A 26,922-nucleotide genomic window follows, 5' to 3' on the forward strand; every position below is an offset into this window, starting at 1 on the left:
TGCTCATGCTCTGTGATGTTACCCTATATCAGGTAAGCTTCAGACTATCCTGGTTCCTATTTTTCTCAAGGGGCAGGTCTTCAATATCCTGCAGAATCCTGTAGGGTATTGAAGGCCTGTGGAGCTACTGGCCCCAAGGATGAGGTGAGACTGAATGCAGGGAGCAGACCTGTCTTGGCAGCTGCGGAGGGAGGTCTGGACTCATTATCAGAAATCTCAGAAGACATAAATCTTTCAATCCTCACCTGGGAGGTGAAACCTGCTTGTTGGACAGGGCTGCCATTGTGCTGGAACAACAAACATCCCATGGGAAAGAAAAGGTAGATAACCAAGCAAGAAAAAAAGGAAGGGGGAAAGGCAGAAGTTTGGGAGGAAGACAGACCAAAAAAGAGAAGAAAAAAATATAATGGAAAAAATGTGTCCAGTTACACTTGTGAAGAAAGCAAGCAGGAGAGAATAGTAAACTTTGAAGCTGGTTTTCAGGGCTTCCCTCCTGCAGTGGGAAGTTCTGTGTGAGGACCTCATTTCTCTGGAATCACACCTCAGATTATATGGGAGGACTAGACAATTAAATCAGTTGAGTAAGATCAACGGCCCTACTCATCTTTTAAGAAATTTAATGGTTACGGCTACTGCTGGGGATGCTGCTGCAATGTAATTTCATGGTTTGATGTAGTTACTGCCATTTATCTCTATAAAGGGCCTGGTCATCTGTCACTGGTATGTGGCACTGTGGCTTGGAGTTAGATTACTGATAAAGATGTTGAATCATTTATTTTTATAATAATGGACAAATTTTAGTGCAAAGAAAAGCAGCTAATTCATATTATGATCTTTGATGTTGATCCATGTGGATTCATATTAGTTTTTTGCTATCTTATTTGTGTGAACTCCTTTCCCCTATTAGGAGTGTAACTGCACTGCTTGGCTGACAGTGGCCTTTTAGCTGAACCATGAACTGATTTAAATTGAGTATTGGACTAGTTCCCCTTTGTGCTCCATAGTCCAAAAATTTGGGAAGATTTTAGGGGAAGACTACTATGGACAAAATAAATGTTTGAATTCTTAGCTGGTTTGACACTTTCTCTGTAAATGTTATTCCAACACCTTATTTGTGAATTTACTAAAGTAACTAAAATGCAGTAGAACCACCCACAGCTACAGATGTTGTTGGCAACTTTTGAAGTGTACTGGGGGCGGATTATCAGCTAGACTGAGCAAAAATATGCACACCCACTGAAAAGTCAGAAGAAAATAGAAAAAAAAAAAAAAGGAAATTTTATATTTTAATAAATATTCATAAATTTTCATATTCTGAGAAAACCCAGCCTAGCATCCCCAACCCATGATCCACCACCAGTGCTAGCTGAATGACTGAGGATGGAATTACTGCATGGAATGACTGGATGGATTCTTATTTGGAAAATACCTGTACTTGCTTAGTTTTAGCTGGAGGGAGGGAAGGATGCCACTCTCTTTGTTCTGGAGGCAGGAGAAGAGGGCCAGTGTGGGTTCAGGCTTCTGTGAGATAAGTGGAGATTTATTTTCAAGGGCAGCTGCTTTAACTGTGAGGGAGGAGGTGACTTGAGGAGAGCTGAAGCCTCCATACTTTTTCTTAGGGTGAGGTGGAAGGGAGCACAGCCAGCTCCCCTGCAGAAAAGCTCCTCTCTGTGAGCTGCTTGCTCAGTATTTTCCCTTCTGCCACCTGAGGAAACTTTCACCTCAGATCCACCCAGAAGAGTTCCTGAACAGGACTTCAGCTGCTGAAGGCTGAACGTGCCATGCAGCTTCCAGCTCAGATATTAGCTCCAAATTTTGTGATTTTTTTTTTTCCAAATGTGAAGGAGCAGCTCTGTCCCTGGGTAACTTCACTGCCTGAACCACAGCACCCTTCTTGCAGTGTCAGCTTCCCTAATGGCCCTATTTTCCATCTGCTGTTCAGTTCAGGGTAAAACTGTGAATGACTCCCACAGGGAAGAGGAGCAGCCCCTACCAGCACTCACTGCCAGTGCTGGGTGTCACTTTATCTCACACAGAATCACAGAATCACAGGATAATGAGATTGGAAGAGACCTCTAAGATCATCAAGTCCAACCTATGCCCTAACACCTCAACTAGACGATAGCACCAAGTGCCATGTCCAGTCCTTTTTTAAACACATCCAGAGATGGTGATTCTACCACCTCTCCGGGAAAACAATTCCAGTACTTTATTATTCTTTTGGTGAAAAATTTCTTCCTAATATACAACCTGTCCCTTCCCTGATGTAGCTTGAGGCTGTGTCCTCTTGTTCTGTCAGTGCTGCCCGGTGGAAGAGACCGACCCCCACCTGTCTACAGCCTCCCTTCAGGAAGTTGTAGAGAGCAATAAGGTCACCTCTAAGCCTCCTCTTCTCCAGGCTAAACAACCCCAGTTCCTTCAAACATTGCTCATGGGGCTTGTGTTCCCAGACCCTCTCCCGCCTCGTTGCCCTCTTCTGGATGCATTCAAGTGTCTTCACATCCTTCTTAAACTGAGGGGCCAGAATTGAGGGCATCTCACTGTGGGCCCCCAGTGTGCCATCCTGCAGGATACATCCACTGCATTCTGAGCAGCTGGATTCTGTGTGCTCAGGCTGCTCTCTGGCAGGCTGTCTCATGGCATCCCTTCTGCATTTCAGCCTGTGAAACTCTGCAAATTTCTATCAGCAGAAGGGCTGGCTGAAACTTATGATTTGTTCCAGGCAGGAAACGGCTGGAAGTGTGAGTTTAGAAATCCACCAGAGCCTTCATGTGAATCCTGCAGAGCTGTGCCAGGAGTTGATAAAAAATGAATGTCTAAAATTAATTCCCAAATGCAAAAGTGAGCATCTAAATTAACAAACTGACTTTGGGAATCATTGCCTTCTCAGACCGTATGGAACCAAGACAATTTTTTTATGTGGTTCAAGATGGGTTCAGAAATCCAGTTTTTGGTACCCAAATCCAAAAATCTTATTTTAATCTTTGTACACTTAGCAATCTATTCAGGATGATGCTACCTTGAGCTGTTGAAGAGCAGTACTGGGAGTGAAACCAAAGCAGCAGATGTCTTTGCTGCATTTCCACCACAGCACACCAGTCCTTCCTGGCCCATCAGCAGAAGAAAGCTGGTCATATAAAGAGAAGGGCAGCTGGGCATGTTGAGTTTCCGTATGTGTCACCTGCCCTCCACTGCCATACTCCAGGCCCATCCTCACCCTTGGAAATCCCAGATGGCCTCAAGCAGCTGATTTAAATCCCACCTTGGATGCTGTGTACTGCTGGCCTGGCTGCTTGACTGACCATCTTGGCATAGAAATGGGAGAGAACTTTGTGCTTTCAAAGCTACATTTGATTTAAGGACCATTTCTGCAGAGGACTCACACGATGGATGCCCCTGGTATCTCCTCACAGCACATTTCAGCCCCATCCCCACTCAGCCCCAAGCTGGGACACCCTGTGAAGCCACACAGACTCCCGGGGCCCTCTGACAAAGTGCCAGTCACAGAGGTGGGGCGTGCAGGCAACAAAAGCACTCTGGGTTTTGTTTTTGCATTGTTTCCTTCAGATGGAGAATGGATTGAGAGATTAACTAGCCCCAGTAATGGCCATGCCTGTTGCATTCGACTGCTGGGAATTAGCTTGTCATTCTGTGCCTGCTTTACAAATGGAGGGAAAATGGTCTGGTCTCCATTCAGCTGTGCCACTTCTCACCCCAGAACTGCCTTTGCAGCTCATGTTTGAGCTGCAAGCATATATTTTCCTCTTTCCTTATTACACTTCCAGCTCTCTCAAATATTAAATAGCAGGTGCTTGGAATAAAACATATTATTCTGACAAACATTTTCATCATGAGCTAAACTGGCACATATTAACTGCTTTAAAATAAAAAATACTTACTGAGTAACTGAATGCAGCAGTACAGGTTACTATGCAGATGTCTGTCTCTAATAGTTTACGATCACACACATTTCCCTCCTAAAGGGAGAGACAGTTCCACAAGTAGCAAAAAGAACACAGAGCCCTCATGCAACCTCCATAGGATATTCTTGAAAAAACAGATGGTTGTATTTTGCAGAAGCTTTTGAAGAAAACTTTAAAGAAGTATGCAAATTTTTGCCATTGCTTTTTTTGGTTTGCATATTTCTCCTCAGTTTCCTTCTCTATCACAAATGATTGCAAATCTGTTTCAACCTATAAATAGCTTTCTTCTTGCAAGCAAAGAGCTTTGTAACAGCAAGATACATGTTCCAGAGATTGGGGGAAGGAGGAAATTATTATCATTACTCTTTATCTTTTAGGAAATTCTAGATTGCTACGCTCAGTTCTTTACATTTGGTTAACACGTCAGATCAAAAACCATAATCCCTGCCCCAAGGAATTTACAGGCTCAAAGGGACACCTTCAAGCTGTAAATTACATTCCTGTCTGAAATGTCTTTACCCGCCGTTTTGACAGGGAGCACTTTTTACCAGGGGGTAAAAAGCAAAAGGAAAGCACGTTTCTCCCTTTTTGTACCCTGGACTGCAGCTCCGGGTGCACAGCCTCTGCTGCCGCCCCTTGCCCTTCCTCTGTTGTGTGCTAAGCACAAAGGTTTCCCACCTCCACCCTCCTCCTCAGCTGTGCCCGTGGGCTTGTCCTGCTTGTCAGGGCACCTGAGGCTCTGTCCTAGAGTGCACCCCTGGCAGAGGTGACCCTGGCTCAGGTTCAGCAGTCCTTGGAGACAAGGAACAGAGACACGCTGGGGATGCCACTCCTGCAAGTCTCTGCACAGCACAAAACCTGCTTTCAAACTGCCCTTCCTAAAGGCAACACTTCCCATCACCTTCTCTCCCAGTTAAACTTAGTGGTGATTTATATAAACTGAACTCGTGGTTCCAGATCCCTTCCATAGCTGTGCTGAATGGAATGTGCTCTGAGTTTCAGCAGCCTCCGGGTCCCCTGTGCTGCCACGTTGAAGGGCTGGTCCTTGCTGGCTGTGTCTACTCCAGCAGTGTCACAGGGTGGCTGGGTCCCTCATCATCCATAATGATTACCTCCAAGAGCATGCTGCTTTTTCCTCTAGTCCATCTACTTTCCCAAATTCTTGGGAAAAGGTGACCAGGGCACATGCTCAACCCTCTCCTTCTGGGGGGGTGAGAAACACCCCTGGCCCATACACAGAGACAAGAGCTGGAAATCCCTGCTGAGGTCTGTGTACTGAGTGTACCAGCACCATCACCCACTCACAGAGGTAGATGGGCACCTCTAGCTGAGCTTCAGAGCTGGACCCAATGATCCTTGTGGGTTCCTTCCAACTCAGAATATTCTGAGATTCTTTCATTCTGATCTGTGTCCTGGGGACCAGCCTTCTCTGCTTGCAGCAAGCCTTGCCACCTAGCAGTGGGGTTGGAAGGGCAGCCCCAAACCCTTTGCTCCTCCTTCTCCTGGGAACTGCTCTGCTTCACCTTTGGGATAGCTGCCCTTGACCATGAATCCACCTCCTCCAGGACCACTGCAGTTTGTGACCGTGCTTTCCTGAAACAAAGACAACCAGCACCATTTTTATGGAATCATGCTGGCAATAAATATCTCTGCTTTTCCCAGGCTTTTGTTTTATCTGTTGAATACCTGTTAGATAAAGCAAATCAGACCTATTAAAGCTCTGCTTTATCTTTGTTTATTGGCAAATGCTGTTGAATCCCACATTAGTTTCTAACTGTGCAAACAATTTTGGTTTTGGTTTTCTGTTTAACAAAATAATCAGCCAGTAACAGCACGTACTGGAGTGGTGCTGTTCTGTAATTTAGCAGTGCTAAATAGGATTCAGAAGCTGATGGTGCAGCCTTTTGCAATAGGTGATTTAGTATTTTAATGCTTTTTCTGCTACTTCTTTTCGTAAGGAATAACAGGAAACGGCAGTGACATATCAGAAACTGCATTTCACTGCAAACTGCTTAAGTTAAGGGCCACTGGAGTGTGACTAATTGCCAGAGATTACTATGCCAGGTCTGCCATGTCAAGATAGAATAAATTAGATGTCCCTCAATACAGGATCATTTGAAAGTACTGTCTCAGTGCAATGGACACAACAGTGTAGGACACATTTAGCTTGGCTTGTTTTTTCCTCCCATAGGTAAACAACCTATGCCTGCTTTCCTCCAGAAAGGATAATAAGGTGAGAAACATGGTTTTTTTGCTAGCCTGGGACAGTATTTGTGGCACACGTAATTGACATTAATAAATACTTTCTTTGTCAATACTTTAACCTTATTAAGGTGCCTTCAATATTGATGATGGGTCAGGCTGATCTATCCCATGCCTTCAGGTATCTTTCAATCTGTATAAATCCTGATGCTGTATGTTGAGTATGATCCAGTCAGACCCAAAATGCTGGCAGTGTTTGAGATCTAACCTATCAGCAGCCTCTAAGCTGAGTCTCTGCACACTGCTGTTACAACTTGTTCAATCTGCTTCCTACAAGGCTCCTGAGAAGGACCCATCTCCTTCACATTTCAGAGCTCTCTATTGTGTTCAAAAGCAATAAGTTTGCAGTCCATAAAAAAGCCTCTTCAGAAGATCTTTGGTGTATTGGTTGTTTGACAGTTCTTTAGATTTTGTGCTCACTTGTGATGACTTTTTATAGCCACATGATCCACACTTTTCTGAAGTATTTACCAGACTACTAAGTCTAACTCAGGATATGTAATTGGCCTGATATTTGCAGAGCACCCATGAAGATAAGAGAAATGAAAAGATATTGACAGTCATGAAGTCTGGGTACCATGCTCAGACATCCGTAGCTGGAGAACAGTATTTGGCAAAACAGAGAGACTGTTCTGGCAACAAACATTCAGGTGAGATTGCATGCAAAATTCACATCCAGGAGAGGAGAATTCAGGCTGTAGCTTGGACTGAATTTTGGCAAAGCGTGTGGTTTTCAGAGAGAATCTTCTCCTTACATAAGGATTAAAAAAATCATCATCATTAGAGTACAAGACTGTTTATCTTCCCTGACCTGGAACATGCTGAGAAAAAATGTACAGGGGCCACTAATTGCCATTCCCTGGGGTATTAATTGGTAGAGCTCCAGTGAAGTCCATGATTTCTCACTTGTTGAAGAAAACCCTGTGACAACTAGTCAGTGATGGTGAGCACCCATCCAACTCAACATAACCAGTTATGCCCATAGAAATGAATGTTACCCTTGAAAATCTGTGATTTGCTTGTAGATGCTCCCAAAAACCCAGGACACAAAAAGATAGCCTTCCTTTTCTTTTTTTTTTTTTTAAGTATGAAGGTGAAAATAAAATAGACAGCCTCATGGTGTAAGTTGTTCCAAAATATCCTGTTACAATTAATTTGAGATTAAGCAGTGAAGTATGAAGCTGACCCTGCCTTGGCAGAACAAGCCTGTAGGACAGTAGGGTTTCTTGACATCTTTCACAATAGGCTGAGGAATAAGCCATAAGGAATAACTTCATGTACAAGCTTTTATACTTTTTCTAATGTCCACAGAGGCCATCAGTTGGTCTCTGCCCATTGACATCAAGCTAGTCCTAAGAGTGATGTGTTAAATCTGTCTAAGAAAAGGACAATAGAAACGGCAGTTAACATTACTGAAGGGAAATTCAATTTGGCTTGGAGCAGAAGAAGCATCCTGACCAGGCCAGACAAACTATTATGAGTGCAGTTAAAGATATATTGCTGGAGTTACAGCTGTATCAGAAAAGGAAGGAATTTTCTTGTGTCAGGAATTAGAAGGTCTTTCAGAGGGCAAACAGCTCGCCTTAAGCCACTCAAAAGAAATACTGGATTCAGAACTGAGCTCACAAATATTTCCTCTGAGTTGGTCATTAACACCTTACAGTCTGTCTTACCAGTGGATAAGTCAATATTTCTGTTACTGGAATATTTAAAGCCTAATATAACAGAGGATTAACTAGCATTGTGAAAGGAAATATAAAAAAGCTAATACTTACCTTCATAGCCTAATACAGACTTTGAATGAATCTATACTTTGATTTACATTTCTACCAGTTCCCTCTAGAGCTAATTTACCCCACCATCCTCTGCTGACTCTCTGTGTTGTCCCAGCCACCTTCTGAATAAAATTGTGAAGGCTTGACTGGGAAACACCAGGATCTAGTGCTATATCAAGTGTCTGAAATCATCCATTTGGCTTTCACTACTGCTGTGGAAGTCACACATCTGGATGCTCTCTGTCATAACTGCAGGACATTCACAGATGTTTTGGGCACAGCTGTTTAAGATACAGCTGTTTTGGTGGCAGAACAGAGTCCCTGTTGTACTGGAATTGCCAAATCCTCTCCTCTGCTTCAGCTCACAAATTCTTGTCTCTGTCTCAGCCACTTTTCTGTGCCTGGAAGTCTTCTGGGTCCAGTGCCTTGTCAACCTGTGCAACTTCTTACTGCCTAATTATCTGTTCCAGTGTAATCATGAAACCTTTTAACATTTTTCTTTCTCTCCAGGGAAAATAGATCTCAATCACTAGAAAATGACCTTCAGCTTCTACTGTGAACAATGAAACAAAGATCTTCCTGAGTAAAATCAGTTTCATCTGTACTTTTCCATTGTCATGTCTTGAAGTCTCATTAGTTGCTGGAAATTTCTGGGGATTTTAAAGAATTTCTTTGTGTTTATCCTGATTTTCTTGGCAATGTCTGTACTGTTTATAAATGTAATTTAACTGCCTTCATCAACTCCACCCTTGCCTCCCCCTTCTGCTGCATTCAGAATAATCCCAGCAATTGTTGTCATAAATAATTTGAAGATCCTTTATTCATTTACTTTCATTCCTTGGGAGGATTGTTTCATTTTCCTTCCCATGAGGAGGAATGAAGGAGCTCCTTACATGCTGGTACAGGAAAGCCTTACAAGGTGAAACTGGGAGCAGTGTTCCCTGCCTATCACACGGAAAGCACAGAGAGAGGTTGGCAGAGTGCAGGGGAAGCCACACAGCAAGAAATGCCAGCGGGGAGGGACGGCTTTACCATGTCCTTTGCCTGACTGCTCCCAGATGCAGCTTTCTGAGCAGCTCATCACTTGGGTTTTTATCTTTTAGTATTAAATGGAGGAGAAATGTGCTCAAAATGATGTAAGGCAAGGGCGTAGTGCTGCAGTCAGGGGCATTATTTTATATTCCTCCACTGTAGCTTCTTTGATATCAGTTTGAACATTTTTTTTTCAGCACCTCGCCCCAGTGATTTTCAGGGAAATTTGCTGTTTCTTTAACTAGTCTGGGTAAAACTGCAGGCTTCCCTGGATTTAAAGACCTGTGTGTCCTGCTTGCATGAGGACAAAGAGCCCTGAGGTTGTTTGCAGGACCTGGTGTTCCTTGGGGTTGCAGACCATATTATCACTTGAGCCAAATCCATCTCAGTTATTCTCATAAAAGTGACCCTTAAAATTCAATTGTTTTGACTTTCCTCTTAGGTTTTCACTTTTATTTAACTCCCAGGCCTAATAAAATTATAATAATGACTTCCTAGCATTATTCCCCTTTATTCTATATATCCTCTCCTTTAATAATTTCCTAATTCTCTGCAGTTAAGAAGTCTTCCACATTTATGTTCTTGCTCTTTATGTCTAACTTCTAGCTTTTACCACCACTATATTACGCTGAATTGTTGGGTTAATGGCTGTTTCTCTTGGTAAGTAGGAAAATAAATAATTAAGGGTTTAGGTCATGTATTGGAAAAGGGTTATGATTCTAGACAGATCCTGAACTGAAACTTAAACCTTAAATGTAATTTACCTTTTCATTTGTTAAGGTTTTAGTTTGTCCTTCTTTTGAAACGCTCAAATAGTGTTTTTAAGATAAGTCCCTGGAAAGCTCCTCTGTCCTAGACAGGAACTCTTCCAAGAAAGCAGCTGAGGAAATTCCTGTGCATTCTTTGAGTTGGACTTGCAAAGAGGGAGATGTGCTGCAAAGAGACCTGATTTAACTTCTCTGGCAAAGCCTGTGCTATCAGTGCCAGGTAATCTCAAAGTGGCTTAATTGTAAAACTGTCTGAAGAAAAGAAGAAAAGCATCTTTTCCTTGATGATGTTATGGCACTGTGGTCTATCATATCTGAAGAGATTTCAGAATGTTATTTCTCACAATTGTCAGGAGTGAGTCTGTGTTTGTGGATTTTCCTCTAGAATCCAATTCCAGTTACAGGGGTTCATCTCCCAAATGCAACCACCTTGCTAGGGCAAGGTTTACTGGTTTATTCTGTAGACTTTGAAAATACAAATACAGAGTTTCTCACTGACTGATGGACCCAGTGCTGCAGCTTTTCATTCCTATTTTGAAAACTTAGATGGCAGGAAAGACTTCATCAGACATCTTGGATGTGAATAAATTCACTCATTACCCCAGACACTCTGATCTTGAGGTTCTATACACATGAAATTCTTAACTTGCTGCTTCATCTGATTAATTTCTTCTTCTGAATTTATTCGCAGGTAATTCCAAATAAATACCATCATATATACATCTTAGGATTTAAAACACAGCCTAGAAACTCCACTTTCTCCTGTGGAGGCAGAAGTCTGTGACCAAAGGAAAGAAAACTTGAGATTAAAAATAAAGATTCCAGTTTCACAAAATAATCTGACCGTAGAACATCACATTTCTGTCAAGTCTGCAGTGCTACTTGTGCTTCTTCTTCCTCTTTGCTTTTTAAATCAAGCTTGTTGAAGGGAGCAAAGGGAGGATATAGTATCTCAAAGATCCTATTTTCTTGAAACAGTTCAAAGTAATTGTGCATTGATTCCTTGGAGAAAAAAGAAATGCTATTTATCAATTGATTTTAAAAGCTAGAAAGCAGTGGTTTGAGATTACTTGCTGGCTAAAGAAGATGAGGACTTAAAATACCAGAATAATAAACAACCATGGGTTGATCACACAGATGTGAGGTAGACAGTCAATGTCCCCCAGCAGTGCAGGTTATCTGCTGATGCAGCTCTAACTGGGAATAAAACTGCCTCAGCCTCAGGTCTGTGCCTTTGGAGGGATGCTACAAACCCTCTAACAGACAGAAAAACAAGCAATTTCAGGGCATTTTCAGAGAGCAGCTTAAAATTCACATTACTTTTCATGTTTCTTATGCCCCAGACTTTATCTGGGAAACTGCCTGGATGCCCACAGCCAGCTGCAAGAATGCACACTGGGATCGTGCCTGCTAAATTAACTATACAATGGAACTTGGGGAAAGCACCAAGCAGAAAACTCACTTTGAGCTAAAATCAACCTGGAAAATGATTTTTTTTAGATTCATTTAGTCCATGTGTCATGGTCCATTGTGCTTTTCATCAGTAGACCCCATGGAGAACCTGTGGCATGTTACCATCATCTGCATGATCCCAGCATTTGCTTCCACAACAGGAAATCCTGGTGACCACCCTGCTGCTCCTGGATGGTGAAAGGAAACTCCAGAATGCAAAGGCTGCCTCTTTTGCTCCCTGCCCTGGATTGTGACCCCTGGTCATGGTGGAGTAGCATATCCTGGGAATGTGTACATCCAGAGTATCAGCACCTGCTCCAGACAGGGGACACCATGGGAGAGAGGAGCTTCTCCTGGAATATTTAGCCAAGGGCCTATGTGATTTTTTTTTTTTTTTAATTTGCTTCAGCTGGTTAACTTGAGTATGAGCAGAGGTATCCTCTGATCCCAAAAACAGTTCCCCAGGCACCTGAGAAGCGCTCATCTGGCACTGTGAGTTACACAGAGCTCACCAGTCCCACAAGCTAGCCAAGTTGGTGTTTCTGCAAGAAGATAACAGCTTGTTCACCCTCACCTTTTCCCCTAAGAGCAATATTGGTGCTGCTCCTCTTGCTCTGGGCAAACACTTTTGAAAACCTTGTTTTGTGACTGATTTGCAAGAGTAGCTCAGTGTAAGGTGATGCTGAGCTCCTGTTTCATCTCCTTGCATTAGTAAATCCTCTCTAAGGTGGTCACAGACAGGTCTGTCAAATGCTTAGCATCACATAAAGATTGCTAAGCAGCACCATTTTCATAGTGTCACCATGAGCTTTTCATATGAAAAGGAAAATAATTCCCTTGTGGCTGCAATATTTTGTTACAAATTCTTGGGGGATTGTATGAAAGAGCTATAAAGTTGATAGGAAATAACATCCAAGGGACCTGTGAAGCTGCACAGTAATAATAATCAGACAACACCATTTTCCCCATGCATTCAAATTGTCCATTCTTGCTTTGGTAGGTTTATTTTATGTGTGCCTTTTCTCTTGCTTCAGTTTAGAAGTGACTGAAAGAAACAGCACTGTGCATGAGGTTATTGTTTTGCACACAGAGAGACAGTTTATAATTCAAGAGAAATAATTTCTACTTACAAAATAATTGCTGGGTACTAAACATTTTATCATGTAAAATTTGTAACACCATCTCATGTAAAAACTCAGAATGTATTTTCTCTGTATCGATGATGAATTTCAATAAAGTATTCTATCATCTTTTAAACATTACAGAATTGCTCAGTTCATTACGTGGAAATGTCTCTGCTTGGAACAGCACACACAACAATTACTTTAAATGTAATTTTATTAGACATTATCACAACTCTGAAAAACACACACACACTTTTTCTCATGGAATATCTCAGATTTTGGTCACTGCTATGTAAGGAAGATATTGAACTATTAGAGAGTAGCCAAAGGAAGACAACAAAGATGGTGAAGAGTCTGTAGGGGAAGTTGTGTGAGGGGCAGATGAGGGCACTTGGTCTGTTCAGCCTGGAGAAGAGGAGACTGAGGGGAGACCTCACTGCAGTTACAGCTTCCTCGTGAGGGGCAGAGGAGGGGCAGGCACTGATCTCTGCTGTGGTGACAGTGACAGGACCCAAGGGAATGGCCTGGAGTTGTGTCAGGGCAGGTTTAGGTCGGGTATCAGGAAAAAGGTTCTTCCCCCAGAGGGTGGCTGGGCAGTGGAACAGGCTCCCCAGGGCAGTGGTCACAGCACCAGCCTGGCAGAGCTCAAGAAACATTTGGTCAACATTCTTGGGCACATGGTGGGGTTCTTGGGCTTGGTGCTTTGCAGGGCCCGATGTTGGACTCGATCCTTGTGGGTCCCTTCCAGCTTGGAATGTTCTGTCATCCTGTGGTTCTATGAGCTTCTCACCAAAAATCTGAAAAAAATGAATGCTGCTGATACATGCCAAATTTCTGGTTGTCACTAAGAACTGTTGAGTTTACAATTGAAGTTGTACATTTAAAGGTAAGAAAGATTGAATTTAAAGATTGAATAAAATAATTACCCATTGCATCCATAGTCAGGAGATGATTTCCCAACAACTTCAACATCTCTGGTGCAGAGTATCTGAAAAAATCCAGACACTTGGCATGGGATGTATCAGGTGCTTTCCTTCCCTTAAAAGCTGCTGCAACTGCAAGTCCTGTCCTCAGCTGGAAACCATTCTTGGCAGAAAAGTCTTCCTTTCAGCTGTGTCTTAATAACTTCAACTAAAACTGACCTTCAACATATTTTTGGAAGAACAGCCAAAAGCTCAGCGTTAGCCTTGAACTGCTTGTTACTGCCTTGATGAAGAACGAGAGCAGAGGGTTTCACACAATCCTCATTTTATACTTCCGTGTAATCCTTGGATTCTAGAAAAAAAATCACACATATAGCATTATACACAGACCCTGCAAAAGAGCAGTGGCCTTGGATTTATCCTTGTGCTTAGATTCCTCACAGGCATGTGTGTCTGTAAGCTGAGCACTAATCCCACACTTTCCCTACTATATCAGCTGGGTGGCTGAGAGAAGCACAGATGTGAAATAGGAGCAGGGAAAATCAATAGAGTGATTTGGGCAGGAGAAATCAATGCAACAATGTAGCAAAAAGAACTGAATATAGTAGTGTGGATGGAGGTAATCAATGAAAATACATGTGCTTTTGTGATGCATGCTGAGCCAACGGGCTGAAATAGGACATAAGACCAACTTGAACTTTTATTTGAATCCAATACCAACTGGTTATTTGGGAAGGTCCAACTGAGCTAGTATTATATACACAGGCACAATTTTTCCACCTTCTTTTTTTGCTTTACCGTCATGACTCTGATCCCAGGTCCTACCTAGCTCTGTATGCACAAATGACGAAGTGTTCAACAGTTTGAAAGAAAAAATATATTTTGACCACAACCTGATAGATTCAGCTGATCTGGATGGACTGAATGTTGTTTATTTTGATGGATGCCACTATTTGCTGCCTGTGAATCTTCAGATCCATTTTATTTCATGTTCTCATAATGAAGTAAAAGTCTTCCCCAGACCACTTATCTGACCAGAACTGGATTTCCATCTCTGGGGTTTCTTTGTTTCTATTTTTTTTGTCTTTGTTTGTTTGTTTTATTTTGTTTTGGTTACAAGTTTGCCTACAACTTGGTAAAAAGGCAGTCCCTGTATTACCTGTGAAGGGGAACTGTGCCTTAACCAGGCCATGAGTCAAATCCTATTTGCCTGCCTGCTTTTGATGTTCTATATTTATTTTCTGGGAACATTCTGCCCAGCCTCACCTTGTGGTTTGGGCTCTCTATAATGCCACAGTTTCTTTGTTTATTTTTCCCTTGGGCACTGCTAAAGCAGGTATAACCTCAAAATTGATTTCTCTATGAAGGAACACTCTCTACTCTTTTATTTTTTGGCCATATTACAGCATAATTTTTATCCCTTGCACAAAACTCCTAACTCTTTCCCACTTCAGTTGAAAATATGTTTTTTTTCTGTTTTGGTAGTGGGTGCAGGATATTTTATTTCAGCCCTAGTGTTTTGGGTTTCTGAAATTATAAGATACCATCCCAATAAACTACAGATCTGATCCCAATTCTGCTGCATCCTTAAGAATATTTAGTCCATTGCTGCTACACGGACTGCTGCAGTTTCCATTGCAGTACACTTTGTAGTGCCCAAGCAGTGTTTTACCCAACTATTACAATGCTAACACTCAACAGTACAAGATCTGAACTTCTTGTTTTGAAAAGCCATAGGTACTACCCACCAGCAGGTAGAGCTCCTCCCAAAGTGGTCCTTACAAAAGCAATCAGCATCCTCTCCAGCTGCTGGGGAGATCTCACAAGGCCTGATGGCACTGAGATTTCCTGCTGGGCTTTGGCTTTGCTGTCCTTGTTGAGTTTTCCCAGCCATCATCATCCGCAGGCTCTTCTCCAGGAACCCAGAGGAGATTGCATAATTGTCTCCTCCACACTAGGCCATGAGAGTTGAGCTTCCCAGAGATCTCTGTATCTCACAGGAGTCCTCTCAACAGGAGAAAGCTGAGAGCCAGAGTGTGACAGTCAGGTGCCTACAGGAGATGTTACACTCCTGCTACAGATAGTTACTAAAATTTGACAGATCTGATGTCCAAGGGCATTTTCCCCCTGAGGCATGATAGAAGTGCCAGAAGGGCTTAAATGTTTGTTTTCAGAGAAAAACAGAAATGTGGTGTTGCTTCTGCTGCAGCTGGCACCGATAGTCACCTCTGGACAGGCTGGTTCAGCAGACACTGCAAAAAACTGGGACAGGACTTGTGCCTGTACTCAGGGACAATCCCAGGACAGAAGGCTTCACGGGAGTTTTTTTTTTGCAATGCTGCATATTCTCCCAATCCTCAAATTTATTTTCAAAGCCCTTAAAAATATTAATAGCTTGTCTGATTCAGAAAGTGCTTTGCTGTGCTGATATTTGCATCCCCAGGAAGAGAGTTGCACTCTGCCGAACTGATGCCACTTCATAATTTAAAAATGTGTTTTCTGCACCTTAGTGCATTTTCTGACCATGTTCATATATCCCTGAACCACATTTGATGACTTAGCAGGGGCTGGTGCAGGGTGAGGAGTAAGGAAGGGCAAAGGGGACAAGCAGAGAGAGCCATGTGTAGAACATGGCAATAGCAGACAGAACTGCCAAGGGAAATCATGGCCCAGTTTCAGGAGTCTGAACTTAGGTTTGGACCTGTATTCTCTTTCCAGGAAAAAGTGGGGGTGAGAGAGCAAGGTACAACACTTCAGCATGCCCTGCCATGGGGCTGCAACATGTCCCAGCTTGAAGGTTTGGGGGATTGGGAGTGGAGCTGCATCCCTGGCATGGAGGCGCCCACCTAAAGCAGAGCTGCCATAAACCCAGCCCCACGGGCTGCAGTACAGGCACAGGAGAAGAACCTTCCTCTTTCCCTCTTAGTCAGAGACCCTCAGAAGGACTGGGAAAATCAAATTGCCTGGCTTTAAACTTTGCAGTCTAACAGCTTTTTGAAGCTCCCTAAAGGCCTGTTCACAGCTTCCTCCACCGAGCTCCCATTGTGGCAACATTATAAGTGGCACCACTTTTCTAGCAAGATAAATGCCTTCTCTGGGACAACCAGGGGAAAAAAATGTCAATTATAATTAAAAATAACCTCTTCATTTTCAAATGCATGTCACAGGTTAGGGAGGAAAACTCAGCAGTGTTTCTTGCTGATTTGCACTTCTAGATTTCCACACAGAGTCAAAAGCATTTGTGGGTGTTCACAGATTTTTGCTCCTCTGTGAAGATGTGTGTAATAGGGGCATAACTATAAATGTGAAAATGCAATGTTGGGATCCAAGGAGTAATCCTTTAAAAAACTGTGGGATAAGATCCAGTTCTCATCTTGTCCACAGCCAGTCCAGCATCTCTCCCAAAAGTCACTTTGACGACTTCTTTGAAATTAAAGATTTGCATTGCTGTAACTGAGGAGAGAATTGTGCCCACAACTTTAAATCACAGCTTTGGCATTAGTGCTGGAGGTCCAATTCCAAGGCTGTCAGAAGAGGATTTTAAGGCTCTATTTATTGACTAGGAAAGAAGGTTGCCCTTTCAGAGAACATCAGCCTGACTTTCAATTTTTTCATCTTCCTTGGATGTTTGCAGAAGTAAAGGCAACCTAGAAACAGGGAATCTTTAACATATGGGGAGCTGCTCCAAAGAGATGATAAGCTGCAACTAATGGAAATGAGAGTAAGTGAGTAAGTGGGGAATGGAATGAAGGTTTCTGTTTCTTTATTTCCATAAATTAGAGGATTTACTACTAAATTTTACTTCTTCTTTCACATGTTCTATGCCAATGGCCAGTGTTGAGTAAATAATTGAAGCTAATTTAAGAAAGTTCCCAAAGTCCCTCAAATATGCACTTCCTACTGTGTATATTTTGTGAGTCACACTGAAGTAAAGTAAATGGAGCTGTGTAATATTGACTTTGACCCCACATATGAATGTACATTGTCGTGGTTTAATCTTCCCACTGGGTGTTTGTGAAAGTTGCCTGGGGGTTGCTTTATTTTAGCTGGGGTGCTGACAAGGAAGGGAAGTGTAATGAAAGCAAAGCAGCCAACATTCACAAATGTGATATATGTGCTGAAGTCAGGAGATCTTTTCTCACTCTGGGTTTTAAAGCACTGTATGTAATGTATATGTCACTCAGCCTAGATGAAATACTTATCTCAAGGGGTCATGATTTTAAACTCATTTTAAATGGTTTTAAATTTGGACTGTCTGAGGGGCTCTCCTGCTGTTTTTCCTTTCTCTAAATGATATTTGCATGGAAGTCTTTCTATTAAGCTTTGGTCAAGCAAAAAGAAAGATCAGACTCTGTTCAGAGGATATTTATGTTGAAGTAAATAGTGACCTTGATGAGAGTTTATTTCAGGTTTTGACCTTTGGCTGTTTTTGAAATGTTTATTGTTTAGAACACTGATCTGCATTAATTAATGTTTTCTGGACATTCTCCTTTTCCTTCTTTCCTCTCAGGTAAATTTTGACCTCAAGGCCTTTCTGGGAAGATTTGTATCAAGAAATAACTGCTCTGTGTAACAGGGATGAATTCTGCAGCATTTAACTTGTTACTGTGGGCAACGGGATGTCCCCGGTTTTGCATTTTAATCACATTTCTGCCTTCCCTACTAGTTAAAGATGCATAGATGTGCCAAGGGACTCATGGAAAAGGCTGAGATCATGTGTTAGAATTCAGTGCCATGAAACATTCTTTAGTCAATATTATTTAGGAAATCACAACGGAAATCATAGGGCAAACTCTTCCTCCCTATTTTAACTGCTCTGCCCCACAGTCCACCACCCCGATTTCTGGGCTTGCTCAGTTACTTCTGAGAGGAGGTGTGGAAAACACACAGCCTGGGTTCAGGGGAGTTTTCACATCCCTGTGTCCTTGGGATGTGCACAGCCAGGACTGACCACTGGCACACAGCTCTGCCATCCAGGAGAAAGAGAAGAGGAGGATGGAGGAGCGAGTTCTTGCATGCGACTCTCACTTCTGGAGGCCTGGCTTGCTTCAAACTTGAAGTACACATTGCAAGTGAAACAAGTCTGAGTCACATCACACCATCTTCAGCTGACACATCTCCATCAAAAGATGACACATAATTTATTCCCCCTGTCCAAGGAAAACTGTCAGTGATGGGTGAAAAGAAAAAAAAAGAGAAGATAAAAAATAAGAAAGCTTTTGATACACAGGTCAAAGGGAATTAAGGTGGAGGCTGTCTCTTTCCACATGGAAGACTAGAAGGTGATCAGGAGAGGTCAGCATGGATTCACTAAATGTAAATCATGTTTGACCAGCCTGATTGCTTTCCATGATGAAACAACTACCTGGATGGATGAGGGGAGAGCAGGGGGTGCTGTCTGCCTCAACTTCAGCAAGGCTCTGACACTGTCTCTCACAGCATCCGCATTCACAAACTCAAGAAGCGAGGACAGGGTGATTGGACAGTGAGGTGGATTGAGAACTGGCTGAATGGCAGATCCCAGAGGCTGCTACTCAGTGGCACAGGGTCCAGTTGGAGGCCTGTCACCAGTGGTGGCCCCCAAGGTTCAATACGTGGCCCAGGACTGTTTTACTTATTCATCAATGACCCGGCTGAGGGCAGATGCCTCCGCAGCGAGTTCTCTGGTGACACAAGGCTGGGAGGAGGGGCCAATACCCCAGAGAGCCCTGCAGTCCTTGGGAAGGACCTCGACAGGATGGAGAGATGGGCAGAGAACCTCCTGAAATCCAGCAAGGGCAAATGCAGGCTCCTGCACTGGGGAAGAACAACCCCAGGCACCAGGACGGGCTGGGACTGACCTGCTGGGAAGCAGCTCTGGGGAGAAGGACCTGAGGTCCTGGTGGACAATGAGCTGTCCCTGAGCCAGCACCGTGTCCCTGTGGCCAACAGGGTCAATGGGATCCTGGGGTGCATTAGGAAGAGCACTGCCAGCAGGTCAGGGAGGTGATGCTGCCACTCTGCTCAGCCCTGGTGAGGATCACCTGGAGTGCTGTGTCCAATTTGGGACTTGTAAGTACAGAAGAGAGGTGGAGCTTCTGGAGCAGGTCCAGCAGAGAATGGCAAAGGTGAGGAAGGAACTGAAGCATTTCATTGAGGAAAGGCTGAGGGAGCTGAGGTTGTTCAGCCTTGAGAAGAGGCCTCATCCTGTCTGTCAGTGCCTGCAGGGAGGGATCAGAGGATGGACCAGGCTCTGCTTGGTGGTGCCCAGCAATGGGACGTGAGGCAGTGGAACGAGAAGCCGTAGAAGGCCACACACCCTGAGATGTTGTACCAAACCACAATAAACCAACAGATGACAACCAAAAGGAGTCTCTTGCTGATTTTTGACCGTATCATTTCCTAGAAGTACTCTGCAACACAGATGGGCTGGAGGGTGGGCTGACAGTCTCCAGGCTCCTGGGGTGCCCAACAGTGCTACTCAACCACCTCTGTGGGCAACAAGACCTGGCAGCAGCACCCACTATCCCTGGGGCCACCAGAGCTTTGCTGGCTGTGTGCAGGGCACGATGGAGGTGTGGGTTGACAACCCTGAGCAGCATGTGATGTAGTGGTGCCATCAGGGAGAAGAGACACTGGGTCTTTGAGAAATCTTTATGGTCAGCTGAGAAGGAGAGTGAAAAAAGTACCTAGGAAATTTACCTCTCATGTTTGAACCATCTCTGGGGACTGCAGGGATCTGCTGAAGGGGCACTCTGTGCTCTGCTTCACCCATGGAGCACCACCTTGAGCCACGTCTGAGTACATGAGAAAATGAGGTTTAACTAATCTACCACTTAAAGACATAACTGCTAAAATAATAGCATTTGGATGGAGCAAAGGTTATCTGTTCTGGAATGGCAGATATCCCTCAGTGACTCTGCTGATGAAAGGCACAGCCAGCCAGAGCTTTGAGAGGCTCAGGAGTGCTCACTCGCTCCCTCTCTCAGGCTGTCTGTCAGCTATTTATGGCATTTCCCTTATCTCCCAGCAAAATTAATTTTGCCACATACATTACATAACATGCTTTTGCCTCAGACCAGTGAGCTTCCCATCCTCCCCACAGGACACCTGGTATTTGTGGTGCTTGTCTGAACTGGAGGAGAATGTTCTGGAGGGTCTATGCAGAGAAGCACTGGGGAGAATATCAGTGTGTGGCCCCCTTACAGCTCTCTGAGATTTGCATGACTTATTTGTGCTTATTATAAATGAGGAGAGAATATTTTTGTCAACCCTGTAAACTCAGTCTTTGATCTTAAAATCAAGTGGTGTTCTTTTGCTTCCTACACCACCAAAGGTGTTTTAAAATCTCCTGCCAGATTTGTGCTGACAATTTAGCTTTAGACCATGGGAAGCTCAGCCATATTCATACTTTATGAAATGAAAAGCAGGTGGTAGCAATATATATATGTGCTGTATTTTTTCTTTTTCTTGTAATATAGACAGAGGTTTCTTAAGGATATTTTTTGGGAAGATGCAGAAATAAACCTTCATTCTTTGTGGTGCATCTCCTTTGTGCTGATGTATCAAAGTACAGCTACCGCAAAACTAGACTCCCAGATGATCCAGAGATTCCCTTGCACAGGAAGAAGCTGTCTGCACATGGGCAGTGAGGATTTCTCAGTGCCACTTATTCCCTACCCCATGCATCAGGAGTATGATGGGAACAAACTGTTTGTCAGAGGATCTTGACTATCAAGAGGGCAGGAGGAGAGCAGGAAACGAATCAGATTAGCATAACTGTATGTAGTTATGAGGTTCAATTAGATATCAACATTTGGGGGCATGGGAGGGAGGGTTGGATTCCTCAGACACTCTTGTATTTTCTGTACATTGGACTGTGGATGATGACCTCATTTCATTGAGACAGCTGCAGTGTAACCAAACTGCTTGTACTTAAACTCAGCACCCCCAGAGCAGACAGATTGTGCTGCTTTCATTATGGGAGAGGAATCACTCTTCCTTTGCATTTTCCTCCTGTGCTGTAGGGCTAACACACTTGTATAAGTTATAGGTTACTATTTTTTATTGTTTGAGTATCTCCACACACAGTACCAACACAGTGATACTTAACCAGGATAAGGACACCCCACTGTGAGTTAGGGGAGTTGCTGATGTTGCATTTCATGCATGTTAGAATGCTACTCATGGACGGATTTAAATTCATTTCAGACTGTGTTACTGTCTTTCATTTTTTCACTGATGCATGATTTACCTGATGGAAGAGGATACCAGTGCTGTTAAATGCTACCATGTCATGGAAAGGTTTCCTCAAAGAAAACCTGTGCAGCATCCTTTCTCCTGAGGAAGCTTGTTCTAAGAATGGTTCCCAGGGCTGTCTCCTGCATTATTCCAGAGGAAAGAAAATGCCTGTTTCAGTCAGTAATGACTTACCTGTTTTGGTCACACTTAGCATGTTTGTTAATGTACAGATGAACAGAAATGTAAATTAGGTGGGCAGATGTGGTTCATGCTGAAAGGTGCACATTGAGTCATCAAAGGCTGTGAAAGGATGAATTTTACAAGGAATTGTTAAACTGTCACATGAGTCCTCTTATTACAAGGTGGCATGTGTGATTTAAAAATAAATGAGCTGATTCTTAGTTCATTTACAGGAGTGCTAGGACTACACCCTACTTGAGTCAGAGGTAAATACATTTCAGGGGAAAAGGCATACATTTGGAGAGGACATGGCAGGTTAACTCAGTCCAGGGATACCTTCCATGGTGTCCAGACCTCTGGAGACATTTCTTGTTTCTCTCTGCAAAAGCCAAAAAGCTTTTCAAGCCATTAGAAATAACCAAAATTTTCCTATTGAAATATTTCCTCCAGAAAATACCCTTTTCACAAAACCCAGAATTTACATATGGAAATTTCAAATTTCACCACAAAATTCAGATCTTTCACCAAGAATATCAGAAATGCCTACCTTTCTCAGGGACTCTTTGATTTCACTATTTTTTTGGAGAAAAAAAGGAATATTAATGAGGATAGTCTAAGCATATGATGGAGATCTTGGAAATAAAAATAGTAGTAGCGAAAGTTGTGTTGTAGCTCTCAGACTGGACTCTTTCTGGAGTCCCTTCTTATGAAATACTTTTTGGTTATAACTCTATGTCCAAAAACATATCCAAAGCTTATATTCATTGTAAGCAAATGTTTGGTTTCTTTTTGCAAGACTGGATTTGTTTTTTTTCCAAACCTTTCCACTGGCTTCTGCCTTCATCCACTTCTCTGGTTATTGCTAATGGCTTTTTCTTTTTGTCCTCAATGCCTAATGCCTGGACCTGCTTTCATTAGTCCTCTGCTCATTCTCTCTTAAAGCACTCTTTGCAAAAACCTAATCTTCCCTCACAAAGGACTGAACCTAAAAAGAGGGAGACCAGTGCTGCTAGCTGTGATAATACACTGAGTGTGACTTTCTGACTATATTACTGCAACCACTATCTTTCATTCTCATTAACCCTACAACACGTGTTCTCTTGTCTTATTTTGTCTAGTTTTAGTCCAGCTCAAGTCTACAAATCTCCACTCAACTTTGTAGCTCTGATACAAGTAATGCACTGAAGCCAAACAACACTAATTAAAAATCTATGCTTTGCTTTATACACCAGACTGTTGTCTCCCTGGAGAGAGCATCAGAACTGCTCTCCAGGAAAGCTCTCCACTGATGGCACTGTATAAATACTGATTTTAAGAACTGATTTGAAGATAAGTATCATTTTATTTACTCTTACAGAGACAAAAGTTGTGTGTTTAACTATGTTGGCTGACTCTAGACAAAAGGAGATCTGAGCAACCAAGCTTGTTATGCATGCTCAGGATCCAGAGCTGCATTTTACAGATGGCACCTACATTAGCAAGAAGCAAATTTCAAACCCTCAGTAGTCACATCCTTGATGCTTGGGGTTTCTCAATGCAAGGCATCCAAATACTTCTCTTCCAGCTAACACCCATTCGTTAGCATTGCTGCCTGGACAGCCACTCTGCTGTCCCTTTGTCTTAGAGACAAGCAAGCAAATAAATCCTCTGTACAGTTTTATTTCTGGAAAAAATAGATTAAGATTACTGCTGTGTTAATCTTAAATACTCTTGTCCCCCAGGGGGGCTGGCAGCATGGGGACAGGCAGAGAAAGCTCTGCTGCAGCACTGCCAAAGGGGACAGCTGTGGCTCTGTCCTTGCTCACCCCATCCCACAGATGTCCCTGAGTCACAAGATCACCTACAACGAGTGGTTGGGGTGACTTCCTTATCAAGAACAACCTCTTAGAGGGCTTGGGCACTACGAGATACAACCAGAGTCATTAAGGAGGAAGGTTGGTAGCACTCTCAGCAGCCCAGGATGAGCCAAGGAGGGACACAAGCACAAGAACGGTGTCAAAACAAAGCCAAGCCCTCCAGCCAAACCCAGCTCTCTGCACCCAGGCTCCCCCAGCAGTGTCTGAAGGCAGAAGCTTCCTGAGAGAGGGAGAAGATCAGATAAGGGAAGGTGGTGGGACATGGAATGGAGTGGGACCAGTGGGACAGAACCAAGCCCCAGCTTCCAGTGATGGCTTGAATCAGTCCAGGGAAAATTTCTGGACATGACCATGCTCACAACCCTCTGGAGGAAGGGAGGAAAAATGCTGGAGTCTGCCTGAGGAGCAAAGAAGCACAGCAGCTCCTCTCCTGGCACAGTGAGCTGAGAATAAAGCTGGGCTGTCAGTGGAGTCACACGAGGATAGAGACAGCACAAGAAGGGGCAGCAGCCAGCTCCAGGATGTGAATTTACTTCGGCTGAGCAGCCCCAGTGATGCAAATTGCTGTAGCTCTGATTAATTAGGCTGCTAAGCCAGATTTATAGATACCATATATTGCTATAGGAGCACAAAGCAGCCAGAGACTTCTGACAACATTTCATCCTTATGGCCTGATGCACAGACAATGTTTGCTTGGTTTTAACCACTGTAACTGTGCCAGGTAGGAAATGTTTCCTACCAACTGGCTCACACAAATAAATCCTGAGTGTGGTGTGGGCATGGCCATCTCAGCATAACAGTTTGTCACAGCTATCTCCCTTATTCATTTCCCAGACTAGAATAAAGCATTTACTGGTGCAGCTGCACTGAAATTAAAAAGGTTGAAGCACTTGAACTGTACTGATGTAATACCAATATAACTTCTTATCCTTAGAAAAAGTTTGAGCCATGGCAATGCACCAGAGTTTTGTGCAGTTTAGCAAGACAAATAAAAAATGAGTAAGAAGAAAAAGCAGAAAGAGGAAAAAATTAACTCTGCATGAATCCATTTTCACTAGGTTAGAAAAATCTGTATTTTCCATTTGTGTGATTACTGACTTTCTCTTTGGCTGCAGTTTTGAAAACACTTTCACCATCTTTATTCCCTACAAAAAAACATTGTCTTCAAACAAATATCTCAGAGGGTTTATAGAACTGATTACAGTCTGGTTCTGTAAGGAAAGAAAGATAATTGTGTGTGAGCTGATAAATGTTGCAGGGACAACTCTAAACAATCGTGCATGAATTATATCTCCAACAAATGTAATTACCAAACAATTCAGAAAATGTGGAAAAGCTGCTATATTTCTGTAGTTATCCTTTCCTGGCCTGTGTTTTGGGTGGCTTTCAAGCCTCCCTGATTAAATCTGGCCGGAAATCTTCTGGTGGAGCCAAGTCCCAGTGAGAAACGCCGATTCATCAGAATGAAGCACTGCAGAGTGTGGGAACCTGTCCTGCTTGGTTCAGCACACAGGGGCTTCAAACCTGGCCTGCTGTGCAGGTTGCTGGGAGAAAACTGCCAGATTTCCTCCTGTCCCACCTGCACCGCCCATGGTACCACACTGGGCAGGCTGCTCAGAGGGGCCCACACACTTCAGGCAGAGCTCTCTGCAGGCCCTGCAAGCATAAAAAAAAAAAAAATCAAGGAGTAAAAGATAAGAGGCAAAAATCTTTATTCCTGAGGTAGTTGGAGGCAAAGTGGTAGCTGACTTCCAGTTTCCCAATCTGAGCCCTGTATTCTTAAAGCAGACTGCAAAATCAGCATAGTATAACTCTGAAAGTGCTCGCAAGTGACCCCAGGAAAGATTAACCTCTGCTTACATCAATATGTCAGGAAATGTGTTATAATCTCTTTAATGCAGGATATTTGATAGTTTTTTGGCCTATGTTTCTGCTTGAGCATCCTGCCCTAATGCTGTGTTAATCACCGGTCTGTACTGCCACTCCTCCACTCTGAATGGAGGGACAGCCGAGCACTGTGTGCAGCCACAGCCATTCTCTGACACTTTTTCCATGTGCACGGTGGCTGTCCTGGCGTGCTGCACACCCCAGACCTGCCTGGGACTCACCAAGAGCAGTGTTCTGCCAACCTGCTGGACCTTGACTCTGAGCTGTGACTGTCCCATGCCATGCTGCCCTCAGTAGATACCACCTGGAGCTCCCAGCTCACCTTCCCAGGGTCAGCAGCACCTGCCAGGGGTGAGTGACAGACAAGTGTCCCTTGGCACAGTATCTTGGATTCCTACAGGAGGAGACAGGCCTTAGGGTCCTGCCAACACAAGCATCAGCCAGGAGGTATTTCCTACCCACTGGCATGCAACAGGCACAGGAGAGGAAGGAAGAGAAAATCAGGTGAAAGGTTCCACTTAGCACTTTGCAGGGCTGCTGGAATGCTCCTTCTTGCAGCAAGATATTATTTCACAGTCTAAGGTGCCTTGTGTCCTGCTGAGGGACTCCCATGTGCATGCCTGCAGGCTGCCCTTCCCTCACAGCTGCTGGGACAGCCTTGGCCTCTTCCCATGCTGCTGTTCTCGTGTGGCTTTTCTCTTGGCCAAGTGCCTAAAAACTCCAATAGCAAGAGAACTGCCCCTTCCCTTTTCCTGACTCATATTTTGTAGCCTTTGACTTTTAAAAGAGAAAAAAAAAGAATTTTAGCTGATTGCATGGAGCTGATAAGTATTACTCAGTAATGCTACCTGCACAAGGCTTGGCTGCCCATCAGCCCACAACACTTGTACCTGATTAAAGCACTCTGCAATCAACAGTGAGAACACCAAAAGGGGAGAAAACAATAGAAGCTCTGAGCTGTGAAAAACACAAAGTATTACTACATTTTTCTGGCTGACTAGGAGGAAGACACAGCGGGGACAAAATCATCCTCATTGTCATGTTAATTTGCTGTACTGGAGGGACCAATCTCAGGAAATGCTTGTCTGGACACCCAGAAATAATTTCCTTTCCCATTTTATTCTTTTTCTTTCTCTACCTTGTCTCTACCAAAAGAAAACTGAGCTCCTTTTGTGCCACCATCTATGGACACCATGGATAGAGCTTTGTGAACATAGCTCTGTCACAGATTGTCTGTGTGGCAATGTTTGTAAGGACTCATCTGAACTCGTGCGAGTCCAGCAATGAACATGCCAAGTCTGCTCTCTTCTCTGAACCTTCAGCTATGTTGGGAAACACAATCTATTTTAAAATTCTTTTCAAGACAGTGTGCTGTTTTCTTGTGTCACTGGATGAATATCCAGGTGATCTATCTTTGAGATAAGCAGGTTTAGACAGAAGCATTTTCAGTTCAGTCTCAGCAAAGACAGGATCTACAGGATGAGCTCAGAAAGCTCCAGAGGAGCATTATGCATCAAAATT

Source organism: Anomalospiza imberbis, chromosome 2 (assembly GCF_031753505.1).
Source record: "Anomalospiza imberbis isolate Cuckoo-Finch-1a 21T00152 chromosome 2, ASM3175350v1, whole genome shotgun sequence".
Classification (NCBI taxonomy): domain Eukaryota; kingdom Metazoa; phylum Chordata; class Aves; order Passeriformes; family Viduidae; genus Anomalospiza; species Anomalospiza imberbis.